Below are 15,307 nucleotides of genomic sequence, written 5' to 3'. Positions count from 1 at the left end.
ACTCCCATTTCCAAAGAAGTATGACTGCCCCTGTTCTTGGCAAGATACCTGACTTGCTTGATATTCCTTTCTTTATCCCCTACTCTTTATAAAAGAAGTTACTTTCCTGTAAGGTATACACAGGTCAAGAAGCATACTCAGTGGTGCCTGGCACTGAAAACCCTGTTGGCCGTTAAGTTGTGGTTGGGGGTCTGGTCAGCTGAAGAGTGTGCACCTAGGCCAAGGATGGTCCAATTCCACTTGACACAGTGTATGTGGTCCCTGTGTTGCAAGATCATTTGATCTTTCAACTAGGAATATAGAAGTTTGTGAGAAATCTCCCAATTTCTTGAATGCTGGCAACTAATTTGAAAATGCCACAAATACTTGGCTAGGTGAACAAACTTCATCTGTGGGCTGCCTATGAGCCATCCATAGACCACTTTTTTTTTTTTTTCTTTTTTCAGTTTTTCTCTAAAGGAATGGTTTGTAAACAAGAGAAAGTTATTTGAATAAAGGCAGTCAGTGTATAAGTAGAGGGGGATATGCACAAGAATTGCAAAGTTAGGAGTAAAGAAAGAACTGAGCAAACATTTGTGATGAAAAATTTCAAATTATCCTTTATTGGAGATCACTTAAGATCAAATAATCAATACATTTATTACTTGTCATATGATGTCAATGAGAATTTTACCATATAGATTTTTTATTCCATGTGTTTGTACTGTTGGGTTACAGAATGCAGATAATTTTAGAAAACCTCAAAGTTTTCCTGAATTACATAGTTCACTCCTGTTTTTAAAAAATGCACAGAATTTTACAGAATTTTAAAAGTCTTCTCTTCTCATCCCACTTCCTGAATCCTCAGAAGTTGCAAGTGTGAACACTTTGGGATTTATTATTTTTTATTATAAAGATCATGAGTTCAAAGCCAACCTCAGCAAAAGCGAGGTGCTAAGCAACTCAGTGAGACCCTGTCTCTAAATAAAATACAAAATAGGGCTGAGGATGTGGCTCAGTGGTTGAGGACCACTGAGTTCAATCCCCAGTACCCAAATAAATAAAGAGATAAACGTAGTTTAGGATTCTTTTCAGCTCAAACCAAAAAAAAAAAAAAAAAAAAAAAAAAAAAACCACTGAATTGACCTCTCCACCAATGATACTTACTTCAAACTTGTAATAACAATAGTTAAACATTGCTTGTCCTTTCATAATGTCTTCTTTCTTCCTCTTGATCCACCTTTGAGAATAATCTTTGCTATCAGAACATTTTTGTTTTACAAGATAGCAGTTCAAGAATAGAGTTGAAATGTTAGAACCTTGTGACAACACAAGCATTTGTCACAAGTTCAAACCGGCTCTGTTCAGTCAAACTTTACACGTTAAGTGACTTTTTTTCCTTATAAGGAGACTTGTTTACATTTTCCAAGTCCAAAAGGGTGCAAGTATTTTATCTAAAGAATGGACAAATGGGAGTTCAAAGTACAAGTCAGTGCTTTTGCCCACGTCCTTTACCCTGGCCTCTACTCAAGTTAGTATATATTTTCCATTTGACCATTTTCCTTATTGCATTTTATGGGGAGAAAAGTGCACTGCAAAGTTTTTGAAGTAATTAAATTCACCATTGTCTTAGGTGATGGTTGTCTGTCCTTAATTCACAGATACAGTTGCAGTGATGATAATACAAAAGTTGCTCTAGTCATAGATTGAAGATCTAAAAGGATAGATGCCTTATCATAATTAAAATACTTTGAGAGATCCATGTTTGAAGAACTGATTTTCAAAGCCCTTATAATAAATGATCTCTAATAAGCAAGGCGTATCACATTTTAAGTCATACCCGGTATAATATTTGAGCTTAATGTGTAAATATTCTAGAAAGAATCTTTGTCCAATGATAGATTTAATTTAGCATTATGTATTTACCAAATAGATGCACATTTTCTTTTTGTTAATTCTAAGATATTTAAGTAAAATATGTTATAGTAGGAAGGAACTAATATTTTATTAATTAAACATACTTTGTTCATTTAATCCTTACCATAACTCAGTAAAGAACATATTACCTGTGCTTTATAGATGAGAAGTCAACTCTTATAATAAATGCCATGTACTTACCCAGCTAGTAAGAGGTAGAACAGAATATAAGGCCATTATGTCTCTAAAGGTTCTCTTCTTTCCTCTATACTGCACAATAGTGAGTCTTTTCTATTGGGAAGTGCCCAAAATCCTTAATGTTCTCAAGGGGCCTATTTTGTGATAACTTACACAGGGAAATGTATATAATTATTAATCATTGAACATGAATATTTCTGTGTTTCCAAGGAGTTAAAGTTTTTTCAATTATCCTGGCTTTCATACATTTTTTAAATACTTTGGTTGGTCCTGTTCAACACTTAAGAAATATATTTGGGGATTTTCCTTATATCTATAATGAGCTGATATAGGGAAAATGGTTAGTTTGCTGAAAGGACTGAGTTCAAAATTTAGTCTTGTCAATTACTGCTTTAGGGCAAACTGTGGAACTTCTCTGAACTTCTGTTCTCCATTTATACAGTGGAAATAGTAACATCGCATAGAGGATTAGCATTTTTAGCCCAGTACACCTAACATATAGCCCCAATAAACATTGTTTCTTAAATTCCAAGGTAGATATTCGTTGTTCCAATATAACTTATTATTCCAATATAACTTATGTTCCAACTTACTATCTTCCAATATAACTTATTACCTGATTTATTCTTATGCAAATGTGTCATGTTTGAAAGCAGATGAGAGGATATTGACCTTTAAACCCTAGTACAAATTCTCAACACAGGGGCAAACCAGCCTTCCTGGAGAAGCTTAAACTAGTGAACTAGTTGGGGAAGCGAGCAGAATTATCGTATACAGAATGGTTGGTCCCGTCTCTCCATGCAGACTCATGCAGACTTGTGTGCAATGCATCTGACATGGCGACGATGGAAAGTGAATAATTAGTCTGGAGGGAGCTAATACTCCTAGTTAGAGTGTGGTCCACCAGAGCAAAGCTTTCCTGTTCGGATACCGAAAGTGGAAATCTGATCACCTGTGTGTTGTCTGCCCATCTTAAAAGCCTTTCTGGTGGCATGACTTGCTCATTTAAACAGAAGCCCTCCCTGAGTGAGATCTGTTAAAAAATACAACACACTCAGCAGTGGAGGAAATTCATATGAGCTAACTGAATTCATCAACCCAGTCCTTTCATAAATATGGACAAGCTAATAAAAGATAGTCAGATATCTTGGGAAACCCACAGCACCAGAGAGTGGAACTAAGGTGAACAAAGTGATAGACCAAAAATTAACAATAATAATAAAAAGATAACCCATGGAAGAAAAAAAATTAAAAGTTCTAGCTCTTATTCTCAGAGATCAAAAAGGGATGGAACATATAAATTAAGTATGAGGTTTTATGAAAAAAGATAAAGTAGAAATTAAAATATCAATGCCTCTTCATAGTCAATAAAAGTTTGGACTTAGAATAAAAGACAAAGATAAACTGAGCGGGAAAAAAATAATCTTAAAGATCAATCTAGGGTATCAAATTATCTTTCTATTGAGAAATCAAGCAGAGGAAGTAAGAAACCAAGAAGAATTGGAAAGGCGTACAGGAGGAGGAGGAGCTGGATTGCTTTGATGATATGACAAGAGGTTCATGTGTCTCTTTCTTAATGGGGGAAGAAAAACAACTGAAAACTTCAGGGGAAAACCCACAAACTTGTACAAGAAAATTATATTACATATATGAAACAAACTTGATGCTGAGGGATTGTTGAAGTGAAAGAAAGACAGGTTTATTTCAATGCTTAAATCATTTCCTTTGAGTGGCACAGTTTACCTTGAACAGGATTACTTTTCTTTTTTCCCATTTTCTTATTGGTGCAATCTAGTTGTACCCAATGGTGGAATTTGTTGTCACATGTTTGTACCTGCACACAATGTAACAATATAATTTAACCAATATCACTCCCCAGTATTTCCCCTTTTCCTACCCTCCTACCTCCTCTACTCTACTGATCTCCCTTTGATTTTCATGAGATTTCTTCACCACCACAAACTTTCTTTTCCTTTCTCCCCTTTGGCTTCCACATATGAGGGAAAACATACAACCTTTGACTTTCTTAGTTTGGCTTGTTTCACTTAACACAAATTCCACCCATCTTCCGGCAAATGTCAAATTTCCTTCTTTTTTATGGCTGAACAAAACTCCATCGTACATAAATGCCACTTTTTATCTATCCATTCATGAATTGATGGGTATCTCGATTGGTTACATAGTTTGGTTATTATGTGTACATTGCTGTACTAAGATGACTAATTCTTTAGGATAAACACCAATGAGTGGTATAGCAGGGTCATATGGTGGTTCCGTGCCTCATCTTTTGAGGAAACTCCATACTGATTTCCACAGTGGTTGTACTAATTTACAAGGGTTACATTTCTTTCTCCTGAAGTTCAATCAAGCTACAGTTGGTCATCTGTGACTGTGGATTGAAAATGTTCAGGGTGGGGGACTTTCATCTCTACTGAACATGTACAGACTTTTTTCTTGCCATTCCCTAAGCAATGAAGTATAACAACTTTTTACACAGCATTTACACAAAATATAGAAAAGGATTGTGTATGTTATATGCAAACACAGAACTATACTATTTTGTATAAGGGACTTGCGCATCCATGCATTTGATATTTTCAGGGGTTTTCAATACTTTGTGCATACTGAGGGATGATTGTGCTTGATTTTGCAATGAATAATATCAACGTAATAACAGTATATGTTCTGATTGTTTCTAATTTTTATAATTGACTTCTAAACCAAGTTCAAAATACTTAATAAAACTAAGATGAGTCTTTATAAAAAGAGACTAAAAAAAAACCCATGCCTAAAAATAATAAGACTTTACTAAGAGGCAGGACTTTATTTAAAAAAAAAAAAAAATGAAAAAAAAAAAAACAAGGCTTTAATTATTAAAAAAAAAAAAAAACCTTGAGACTTCATAAAACTTTTATGCTGTAAATGCTATCAACACTGATGGCTTAAAAGTCATAGTTGAGGATCCAAGATGGCGGACTAGAGGGTGACTGCATCTCCAGTCGCTCCAGAACCCAGGATTCAAGAAGGGGAGGCATTGAGAGACTCAGACTAAAATAGAGCCACGGGTGAGTCTCCCCCACTTGGTGAAGCTCGGCCCTGGCGGCAGGCCCAGATTCAGGCGGCTTATTAGAGTAAGTCAGGGCAGCTAGAGTCTCCCCCAGGCAGCCCTGAGCACTCCAGCGGTGGGCTCCTCCCACACGGCAAGCCTGTCCAGCTTCATGGAGCAGGCCCCCCAGTGAGAGCCTTTCTGCACAGAACCAGCTCCAAGTCCCTGAGCCAGCACGGCGAGCTCTGGCCCACAGGTTGCTTCAGGGACCAGAACAGGGCAGCCAGGGACTTCCCCAAGCAGCCCGGCTCCCTCTGGTGGGAAGCGCCTTTCTAGGCTAGCTTCTCGGAGCAGACCGCCCAGTGAGAACCTTTCTACACAGAGCCAGCCACAAGTCCCCAAGCCAGTGGAGACCTCCGACCCGCAAGCAGCCTCTGAGACCAGGGCAGGGCAGCCAGAGACCTCACCAGGCGGCCTTGCCCCCTCTGGCCCCAGGCTTTTTCCACAGGGCGATCCAAGATGGCGGACTAGAGGGTGACTGCATCTCCAGTCACTCCAGAATCCAGGATTCAAGAAGGGGAGGCATTGAGAGACTCAGACTAAAACAGAGCCACGGGGTGAGTCTTCCCCACTTGGTGAAGCTCGGCCCAGGTGGCAGGCCCGGATTCGGGCGGTTTATTAGAGTAGGGCAGGGCAGCTACAGTCTTCCCCAGGCAGCCCTGCGCACCCCGGAGGTGGCCTCCTCCCACACGGCACTGCTTCTCAGAGCAGGCCCTCCAGTGAGAGCCTTTCCACACAGAGCCAGCTCCAAACCCTGGAACCAGTAGTGAGCTAGGGGTAGCTTCCTTCGGAAGCACTGCATTATCAAGTTACTCCAAGACTTCAGGCTACTGAAGGCTGGGAGGTGATACACTGGAAAACTACAGGGACACTATAAGCCAATAGAGGAAATCTGCAATATCACAGAGTCCCACTGACATCTGACCAATATGAGAAAACAAGGGAAGAAAATGTCCCAAACAAACCCAGATGCTATATCAATAAAACCCAATGACAGCACAGCAGAAGAAATGTCAGAAAGGGAGTTCAGAATGTACATAATTAAAACAATCAGGGAAGCAAACAAGGAGATGAAAGAGCAAATGCAGGCATTAAATGACCGCATCAATCAACAGTTAAAAGACCAAATACGGGAAGCAAGAGATCATTTCAATAAAGAGTTAGAGATACTGAAAAAAAACAAACAAACAAACAAACAAACAGAAATCCTTGAAATGAAGGAAACAATAAACCAAGTTAAAAACTCCATAGAAAGCATAACCAATAGGATAGAACACCTGGAAGACAAAACCTCAGATATTGAAGAAAAAATATTTAATCTTGAAACCAAAGTTGACCAAACAGAGAAGATGGTAAGAAATCATGAACAGAATCTACAAGAATTATGGGATATCATGAAAAGGCCAAATTTAAGAATTATTGGGATTGAGGAAGGCTTAGAGAAACAAACCAAAGGAATGAACAATCTATTCAATGAAATAATATCAGAAAATTTCCCAAATCTGAAGAATGAAATGAAAAACCAAGTACAAGAGGCTTATAGGACTCCAAATATACAAAATTACAACAGACCCACACCAAGGCACATTATTATGAAAATACCTAACATGCAAAATAAAGACAGAATTTTAAAGGCCGCAAGACAAAAGAATCAAATTACATTCGGGGGAGAAAAATAAGAATATCAGCAGATTTTTCAATCCAGACTCTAAAAGGTAGAAGGGCCTGGAACAACATTTACCAAGCCCTGAAAGAAAACGGATGCCAACCAAGAATCTTATACCCAGCAAAACTTACTTTCAGATTTGATGATGAAATAAGATCCTTCCATGATAAACAAAAGCTAAAGGAATTTACAAAAAGAAAGGCAGCATTACAGAACATTCTCAGCAAAATATTCCATGAGGAAGAGAGGAAAAACAACGATGCAAATCAGCAACGGGAGGAACTAGCCTAAAGGAATAGCCAAATAAAGGAGAAACCAAATAATGTCAAAAAACAAAAATGAGTCAAATGACTGGGAATACAAATCATATCACAATAATAACTCTGAATGTTAATGGCCTGAACTCATCAATCAAAAGACATAGACTGGCAGATTGGATTAAAAAGAAAGATCCAACAATATGCTGCCTGCAAGAGACTCATCTCATAGAAAGAGATACCCATAGACTAAGGGTGAAAGGATGGGAAAAAACATACCATGCATATGGACATGGCAAAAAAAGCTGAAGTATCCATCCTCATTTCAGATAATGTGGACTTCAAGCCAAAACTAGTCAGAAGGGATAAAGAAGGACATTACATACTGCTTAAGGGAAGCATAAATCAGCAAGACATAACTATCATAAATATCTATGCCCCGAACATTGGCTCATTCATGTACATCAAACAAATCCTTCTCAATTCCAGAAATCAAATTTACCACAACACAATAATACTAGGTGATTTTAACACACCTCTCTCACCGCTGGATAGATCGTCCAAACAAAAATTGAATAAAGAAACCATAGATCTCAATAACACAATCAACAATTTAGACTTGACCGACCTATATAGAATATACCATCCAACAAAGAACGAATACACTTTCTTCTCGGCAGCACATGAATCCTTCTCTAAAATAGACCATATTTTATGCCACAAAGCTACTGTTAGCAAATACAAGAAGACAGAGATACTACCTTGTACTCTATCAGATCATAATGGATTGAAATTAGAAATAAATGACAGAATAAAAAACAGAAACTTCTCCAATACCTGGAGATTAAATAACACACTATTATATGATGAATGGATAACTGAAGACACCAGGAGGGAAATAAGAAAATTCTTAGAAGTAAACGAGAGCAAAGACACATCATATCAAAGTCTCTGGGACACTATGAAAGCAGTACTTAGAGGAAGATTTATTTCATGGGGTGCATTCAACAAAAGAAGTAGAAATCAACAAATAAACAACTTAACATTATAGCTCAAAGCCCTAGAAAAAGAGGAGCAGACCAACACCAAAAGTAGTAGAAGACAGGAAATAGTTAAAATCAGAGCCGAAATCAATGAAATTGAAACAAAAGAAACAATCGGAAAAATTAACAAAATAAATAGTTGGTTTTTTGAAAAAATAAACAAAATTGATAAACCTTTAGCCACACTAACAAAGAAAAAGAGGGAGAAAACTCAAATAACTAAAATTTGGAATGAACAAGGAAATATCACAACAGACACGAGTAAAATACAAAACATAATTACAAGCTATTTTGAAAATCTATACTCCAACAAAATAGAAAACCTCAAAGCCATCAACAAGTTTCTAGAGACATATGAATTACCTAAACTGAACCAGGAGGATATATACAACTTAAATAAATCAATTTCAAGCAATGAAATAGAAGAGGTTATCAAAAGCCTACCAACAAAGAAACGTCCGGGACCAGATGGGTTCTCAGTCGAGTTCTACAAAACCTTTAAAGAAGAGCTCATTCCAATACTCCTCAAAGTATTCCATGAAATAGTAGAGGAGGGAACCCTCCCAAACTCATTCTATGAAGCCAATATCACCCTGATACCTAAACCAGACAGAGACACATCAAAAGGAAAAAGACACAGAGGAAAGAAAATTTCAGACCAATATCCTTAATGAACATCGACGCAAAAATTCTCAACAAAATTTTAGCAAATCGCATACAAAAATATATTAAAAAGATAATGCACCACGATCAAGTGGGTTTTATCCCAGGGATGCAAGGTTGGTTCAACATCTGTAAATCAATAAATGTCATTCACCATATCAACAGACTTAAAGTTAAGAATCACATGATTATTTCAATGGATGCAGTAAAAGCATTCAATAAAATACAGCACCCCTTCATGCTCAAAACACTGGAAAAAATTGGGGTAGTGGGAACATTCCTTAACATTGTAAAGGCCATCTACGCAAAGCCCATGGCCAATATCATTCTTAATGGTGAAAAACTTAAAGAATTCCCCCTAAAAACTGGAACAAGGCAGGGATGCCCTCTTTCACCACTTCTATTCAACATCATTCTTGAGACTCTAGCCAGAGCAATTAGACAAACCAAAGAAATTAAAGGGATACAAATAGGAAAAGAAGAACTCAAACTATTCCTCTTCGCTGATGAAATGATTATATATTTAGAGGAACCTGGAAATTCCACTAGAAAACTCTTAGAACTCATATGTGAATTCAGTAAAGTAGCAGGTTACAAGATCAATGCTCATAAATCCAATGCATTTTTATACATAAGTGATGAATCTTCAGAAAGAGAAATTAGGAAAACTACCCCATTCACAACAGCATCGAAAAAAATAAAATACTTGGGAATCAATCTCACAAAAGAGGTGAAAGACCTCTACAATGAGAACTACAGAACACTAAAGAAAGAAATTAAAGAAAACCTTAGAAGATGGAAAGATCTCCCATGTTCTTGGATAGGCAGAATTAATATTGTCAAAATGGCCATACTACCAAAAGTGCTATACAGATTCAATGCAATTCCAATTAAAATCCCAATGATGTACCTTATAGAAATAGAGCAAGCAATTATGAAATTCATCTGGAAGAATAAGAAACCCAAAATAGCTAAAGCAATCCTCAGTAGAAAGAGCGAAGCAGGGGCTATTGCAATACCAGATCTTCAACTCTACTACAAAGCAATAGTAACAAAAACGGCATGGTATTGGTACCAAAATAGAAAGGTAGATCAATGGTACAGAATAGAGGACCTGGACACAAACCCAAATAAATACAATTTTCTCATACTAGACAAAGGGGCCAAAAATGTGCAATGGAGAAAAGATAGCCTCTTCAACAAATGGTGCTGGGAAAACTGGAAAACCATATGCAATAGAATGAAATTAAACCCCTATCTCTCACCCTGCACAAAACTCAACTTAAAATGGATCAAGAACCTCGGAATCAGACCAGAGACCCTGCATCTTATAGAATAAAAAGTAGGTCCAAATCTTCAACTTGTTGGCTTAAGATCAGACTTCCTTAACAGAACTCCCATAGCACAAGAAATAAAAGCAAGAATCAACAACTGGGATAGATTCAAACTAAAAAGCTTTCTCTCAGCAAAGGAAACTATCAGTAACATGAAGAGAGAGCCTACAGAGTGGGAGAAAATCTTTGCCACTCATACTTCAGATAGAGCGCTAATTTCCAGAATCTATAAAGAACTCAAAAATCTCTACACCAAGAATACAAATAATCCAATCAACAAATGGGCTAAGGAAATGAACAGACACTTCACAGAAGAAGATGTACAAGCAATCAACAGGTATATGAAAAAATGTTCAACATCTCTAGTAATAAGAGAAATGCAAATCAAAACTACCCTAAGATTCCATCTCTCCCCAATTAGAATGGCGATTATCAAGAACACAAGCAACAATAGGTGTTGGAGAGGATGTGGGGAAAAAGGTACACTCATATATTGCTGGTGGGTTTGCAAATTAGTGCAGCCACTCTGGAAAGCAGTATGGAGATTCCTCAGAAAGCTTGGAATAGAACCACCATTTGACCCAGCTATCCCACTCCCTGGCCTATACCCAAAGGACTTAAAATCAGCATACTACAGAGATATAGCCACATCAATGTTCATAGCTGCTCAATTCACCATAGCCAGATTGTGGAACCAACCTAGATGCCCTTCAGTTGATGAATGGATAAAGAAACTGTGGCATATATATACAATGGAATATTACTCCGCCACGAAGAATGATAAAATTATGGCATTTGCAGGCAAATGGATAAAATTGGAGAATATCATGCTAAGTGAGATAAGCCAATCTCAAAAAACTAAAGGACGAATGATCTCGCTGATAAGCAGATGAGGACATATAATGGGGGGTGGGAGGGGTTAGCGTTAGGGTTAGGGTTAGGTTTATGGTTAGGGATAAGGAGGATGGTAAGAATGGAGGAAGGAAGGACTGTATAGAGGGAAAAGAGGGGTGGGAGGGGTGGGGGGAAGGGAAAATTAACAACAGAATTAATCAAACAACATTACCCTATGTAAATTTATGATTACACAAATGGTATGCCTTGACTCCGTGCACAAATAGAGAAACAACATGTATCCCACTTGTTTAAATAATAAAAATAAATAAATATATAATTGATAGAGGAGAAAAAAAAAAGTCATAGTTGACAAAACCTGGCAATTGGAGGTGAAGGATATGGTGGGGTTCTTATTTTCCAGTTTAATAGAGAAGAAAGGACACTGTCTAAAATTAATGAAAATATTTAAGAAAATTTAGGCTTATTATTCGAAATGATGAAAGGCAATAAAGAAACTAAAAAGTATACAGTAACCAGCACAACTTGGGAGAGGGGTAGGGAGAAAGCAGGGAATAATTGACATGAATTACTATCTATCTTTGGGCTCTTAGGTTGCTAAATCATGAAATATGTATTTTCAGTACTGAAAATTAGATGTAGTTTGTTGACCACAAACCACTCTAGCAGATCTTAGTTTGTTTCTATATGTTTATTAACAAGCTATTTCTTCTTCAATGTAATTCTTAATGAGCCCAATGATTCAGTATTGAGAGAACAACTTATAATGTTAATTTGCAACAATACAGGTTTTAGAAGGTATGAGGAGACTTTTTCATGATCTACTATTGTGATGTGTTAATGGTCATTGGATTGACTAAAAATGTAAGTTTGCTTTCTTTAGAAAGTGAAGTGTATTTGCTTACAGAGGAAGGAAAAGATTGTATTGTCTTAGAACATATATATGTTCATTTAAGTATAATATAAACATGTGTGAATGTATTATAAATCATACTTTTTTGTCATACACAAATACATTGACTGTAGCTTGTAGGTTATTTAAATCTTCTTTTTTCACTCTTCTCAATTCTAATTATTCTCTTTGTTTTATCTCCCTTTCGTCTCTCCCAGGTCCTACATTTCTTAAACTTTTGGACTTTTGGTATTTTTAATTTTTTTTTTTTTTTTTTTTTTAGTAAATAAATGCTTAGCAATGCACACAGGTCTTAGAAACAGTTTTAGACAATATATTGAATTCAAAATGGTGACGTGTAATGTAACATTTTATAGAACTTTTAAGCTTAATTTCAAAAGATTAACTAAATAAACATTCAGAAAGACATGAACTGACCTGTCAGTGTCGACATTTATAGAATAAGAGTCACAGTTTTCATGAGATCGTTACAAGCTAGTGCTTTCATTGGCTGGAGGAGCATGTGGAAATCACACCCTACCTTAAAACACAGGGAGACAATCTAAAGATAAGGCAACTGCCCAAAAATCTAAAAATGGAAATAACGCCAAGTGATATCTCTAGTTGGTGTGAGGAGGGGGAAACTTTTCATTTAATACCATTCTGCCTATTTGAATTTTTAAAAGCAGCAGTACAACCATTAATACCACAAAACTAGTACTGGGCCCTAAGATGTTTATGAATATATTAACAGTTTAGCTATGGAAGTTAGGTCTGCCAACTTTTTTCATTGAAAGGGTTCCTTTCTCATGTTATTTTATATTTCATGTTAATATCTAATAGTTACTAATTAGAGACCATTTCTACCACATTCATGTCTGTTACTACACAGTTCAAAAGCACTTACCCGAGAATATAATTTGTGATGTGGCTAAAAGAAAACATCACATGAGAAGTTAATGAACTGATAAGAGGAGCTTATTGTGAAATATTCTTAGTATAGTTCAGTGCAAAACATTCTTTTTTTCTGTGAAAACAGAGTTCACTGGAAAGTTGAGAGCTGAAATGAAGCAGACCTAAAGCAGAGCCCTTGAGTGAATCCTCTGCTAGCTATTCCTCATCAGCATAGACATTGGATGTAATGCTTATTGCTTGATGAATTATTCTCATTTCCATCTTGCAGATGTAGGAAATGAGAGTTCCAGAAAAGAAGACATGTTCCCAGTAGCAAAAAAGTGTCTTTGTCAAGGCCAGACTTAGAAGTACTACTTGCAAATGGATTCAGAGGGGCATTTATTGATTGAGCTTCTGTATCTTGCTTGGAGGTAGATAGATCCATAAAAAGATGATTACTTTGCATTTCTCCACAGATCTTAAAACCATTGGAATAAGACATATCTTATTATAAAATCCACATGATGGAAGGCTCAGGCAGGGGGATCCCAAGTTTGAGGCTAGCCTGGGCAACTTGAGACTCTGTCTCAAAATAAAATAAAAGGGAATGAGGATGTAGTTCAGTAGTACAGAACCCCTGGTTTCAATTCTCAGTACTGTAAATAAATAAATAAGTTCACAGATATTGTCCCCTACAGCATATCTTTCTAGAAAATGTTCATTTGAATTCCCAAATAGTGTGTGTCATCAAGTGCCTGCTATACACCAGTCACTGAACATGGAACAGGAAAAACAAAATAAATCAGATATTTGGGACATTTATTGGTATTTATTGAGGATGGGCAAACACATGAAAACATTTCTTGACTTTGTCATGTGGTGACCTGAATTTTTAATTATGTCACAATTTTCAAGGCTATATGGTATTCTATTACATTTTGTCCTTTATTTAGTTAGTCCCTTATAAAAGGATAAGAAGGTTGTTTTCAACTTTGTGCCATTGTAAATAATACTGTGATTAACATAATTATGTACATCTTTTTGTACATATGTAGCTGTCAATGATCTTCACAGGTAAGTCCCTAGGAGGATGGCTAGACCACACATTATATGCATGTGAAATTTTGAGGCACAAATGCTAACTTGCTCTCCAGAAGTTCTGTGCCAATTCCAATCCATGTCTTTCTTCATCTTTGTCAACACTGGATTTTTATCAATTTATTATATTTTTGGGATAAAAAATTGTTTCTATTCCAACGTGCATTTCTTTAATCAATAGTAAAGTTTAAACATCTTTTCACATTTTTTACTACTTTTCTTGTTTTTATGAATTACCCGTGCATGCTTTCTGTTGGCAAGTTTATCACCATCTGATTGATATATAAAGAAAAGATCTTTATCAATTGGGGTGTTAACATCTTCCTGTCATATGCACTATGATTATTTTACCTCTTTGTTTATTGACTTTACCTGTGGTTTTAAAATGCTCTCTGAGTCAGGTCTAGCAGTATTTTCAACTTTGATTTTGACTTTTGCATGGGCTGTAAAAAGACTTCTCCACATTAAAATGTTTTAAGTCAGTGTTTTTCTCTGGTACTTTCACCATTTTATTCATATTATTTAAGCACCTAGAATTAACTGTGATATAAAGGTGAAGTAGGGTTTCTGTTAGTCACCTGTGTTCTCCTGTTGACTTAAAATACTGTACATCAATTAACAGAAAAGAAAAATCATGGAGTTAGGCTTTGTAGGTCCAAATTCTGTTTTTATTGCTTATGAACTAGCCAAAAATGTTTTCCCATATGTAAAACAGGGGTAACGGTATCCATCTCTTGGAACTGTTTTCAGTACTTACACATTAGCATATGTAAGGGCTTAAAATAATATATTGCAAACAATAGAAACTTACTAAATAGTAGCTATTATTGGACACAAAATTCACATGTGGAATCATTTCTAACCTTTATTCTGCTGTAACCACTAGAGTCTAGAAATTCATAGGTCAGTACCAGTCCTAGCTTTGTGACATATGTGTGGACAAGTTCTTTTAATTATTCAGGATTTTCTTCATTCTCCTAGCATTTTAATTCTTCCAGAGCTTTCCTTCACTTGCCATTTTGTCACTTCTTAACAAGCCCATTGAGATTTTGAATTGCCCTTTTAGAGGAAAGATCCTATTAGGAAAACTTGACTTCATGATTTTTAACTTTTCTTTCCACTAAATAGTATGTTTTACTGTTTATTCAAATTCAAATTTTAATAATTTAAACATTAATAAAGATTTAAGGTTTGTTTAAAAGATTATTCCTTGATACTGAATTTTTTATCTTTCTAAAAATGTATTAGTTGTAGCAAAATGTATGTGACATAAAATTACTACTTTAACCATTTTTTTGAAAGTATATAATGCAGTGGCCTTGTCCATATTGTTGTGCAACCATCACCACCATCCACTTCTAAAACTTTTCAACTTCTAAAACTGAAACTTTGTGTCCATTCAATA

Source organism: Sciurus vulgaris, assembly GCF_902686455.1.
Source record: "Sciurus vulgaris genome assembly, chromosome: 3".
In the NCBI taxonomy this organism is placed as follows: domain Eukaryota; kingdom Metazoa; phylum Chordata; class Mammalia; order Rodentia; family Sciuridae; genus Sciurus; species Sciurus vulgaris.
This window is presented reverse-complemented; position numbering follows the sequence as displayed.